Genomic DNA, 2,759 nt, shown 5'->3' with positions numbered 1-2,759 from the left:
ACCACTACTTAAAAGGTTAGGTGGAATTAGAAGGAAGCAGAGTCAGCAAAGTATCAGTAAATCAACAGATGCAAACAGAAACAAACTATGGAACCACGTTCAAGTGTAATGCTGAAGTACTACTTAAATTAGGTTAACATTAAGTAATTAAAATTGGGTTTATGACTTTTAAAAATTTGCCTATGCAGGCATCTTGCCATTTTTTTTATACTATAAAATCTTCCCCCTGGAGTGGGTGGACCAGTAAGAAGCACGGGACTGGTGAGTAGCAACAGATTACTTCTTATTGAGAAGAAACAATGCATTTCTCTTTTTTGTATAAACTATTTATAATTAAACATACACATCTTGAAATATGCTTGACAATTCCAGTATCTGTAAACAGAATCTGTAAGTTTTGTGTTCTCTAGGAAACCAGAATATTTTACCACATGCTAAGCATGCAAGCTTGTCTGAGTCTCAAACTCGGTAATCCGAATTTCCTGGATGCTGAGCACTGCAGTTCCTGATGGACTGTAAAAGTAGTTGTGGATCATCATTTACCTCTGATACTAAAGTCATTTAATTTAGAAGACTGATTTAATGTACTGAAAATACAGAAGTTTATGCCAGTACTACTGACAATAGCCAACAGTCTTGGATGCCTTCAAAATGAGTGGTCCCTACAACGCACAGCATCAGAAACATTGCAGTGTTTCAGTGTCTAGGCACTGACATTTGAAATCCAGCACATGCTAATTTGCTTTATGAAGAAGCATAGATACATAGATCTTTTAAGTACCAGAACATATAATTAAATTGACATCACTGTTATTGGCATATGAGGAATGCCTTAAGAACTAGGAATGATGTTGGTCTCCTTTCTCAGTTGACACATGATAGTACACAAGGTAATTGCCTCGAGTTGCACCATAGGTTTAGATTAGATGTCAGAAATGGTTTCTTTACAGAAAGAGTGGTTAAGCATTGGAACTGGCTGCTCAGTGGTGGAGTCCCCATCTCTGGAGGTATTTAAAAGATGTGTGGATGTGGCTCTTAGGAACATGGTTTAGTAGTGGACACTGGACAGTGTTAGGTGATGGCTGGACTTGATGATGTTACGGGTCTTTTCCAACCTAAATGATTCTAAGAAAGAGCTTTGTTCAGGAGTAAAAATACTCATAGACCTTGAGGTCCTCAGTCATTTTAAATGTCCTCACTTTAAATTTGACATCCAACCCCCCCCCCCCCCCCCCCCCCCCCCCCCCGCTTCTGATGCTATTTATAGTACTAGAGAAATAATCCATAGGAACTTTATATCCCATTTCTTTGTACATAATGTCAGTTCAATAACCACTAGCCACTTCCAACCAGTTGCACTGTTCTTTATGCTGAGGAAGCTATATTTCTATAATGGCTAACTATCCACTACTAGTAAAGGAGACACATCCTACCAGGATATGCAACAGTAGAGAGTGACTCCTACAGTCAGGGATTGAATTAATTTTGCTCTCTCTCTGGATCAGTCTATACGCATGACATTAAATGCCAGCAGGTTGTTACATGGATGTCTTGCCAAGAAAATTGCTTAGCAAGAGAAAAATAAAGTATTGGCTTGATTTTTCTAGAACACTTGCTTGATATTATGCACAAATAAACTACGAATGATTTGGGTTGGAATGGACCTAACAATCATCCAGTTCCAACCCCCCTGCCGGAGGCAGGGACACCTCCCACTAAACCAGATCCCCCAAAGGCCCATACAACCAAGCCTTAAACACTTCCAGGGATGGAGCATCCTCAGCTTCTCTGGGCAACCTGTTTCAGTGCCTCATCACCCTCATAGACAAGACATTTGGAAGAGATTCTTTACTAAATCTACCCTCTTTTAGTTTAAAGCCATTCCGCTTTGTCCTATCATTACACTCCCTGACAGAGTCCCTCTCCCCAGCTTTCCTGTAGGCCCCCTTTAGACAGTGGAAGGCCGCTTACTGTAAGGTCTCCCCGGAGCCTTCTCTTCTCCAGGCTGAACAACTCCAACTCCCCCAGCCTGTCTTCACAGGAGAGGTGCTCCAGCCCTTTAATCATCTTTGTGACCCTCTTCTAGACTCACTCCAACAGGTCCATGTCCTTCTTGTGCTGGGGGGCCCACAGCTGAACACAGCACCCCAGGTGAGGTCCCAACAGAGCAGAATAGAGAAAAATCATCTTCCTCAACCTGCGAAAAAGTTCCTCATCCCTCTCCTGTTACAAGGAAGATTAAAAACCAAAACAAACAAAAGAAAAGAAAACCCCACAACACTAAAAAATGCTCACACTGGTTTATCAGGACTTAAAAGTCTGTACTTTCTAGAAAGACTTGAAGAAAAAGAGAACCAAACTACAGTCGACTGAGAGTCATCCTCTCCCTTCTGGAATGTGTTTGAAAAACGTTGGAGACAATATTTTCATTCTATTCTTGTTAGCTCCTTCACACAGGTTCAGAATGTTTTTTGTCTAATTTGTTTTTGAGGAAAACAAGAGGGAAGGTCACTATAAACAAGTGCATTTGCCCAGTATACAGGAATATCTCCTGAGCAGATGCTTCCATTTCTATGGTAACTAGGATACAATACGCACATGATTTTCAACAGGAATGAAAACATCTTTGTGCAAGTTATCAGGAAAGATTTAACTTCTTGTTTCCATGTTCAGAAGTTCCCACAAACTCTGAAATCTCAAGATTTAAATATTTGTGAGCAGCTATTTACCACACACAGCACAAGGAGTACAAGAGACAA

The sequence above is a fragment of the Anser anser genome (assembly GCF_964211835.1).
Source record: "Anser anser genome assembly, chromosome: Z".
NCBI lineage: Eukaryota > Metazoa > Chordata > Aves > Anseriformes > Anatidae > Anser > Anser anser.
Note: the sequence above shows the minus strand (reverse complement) of the source record.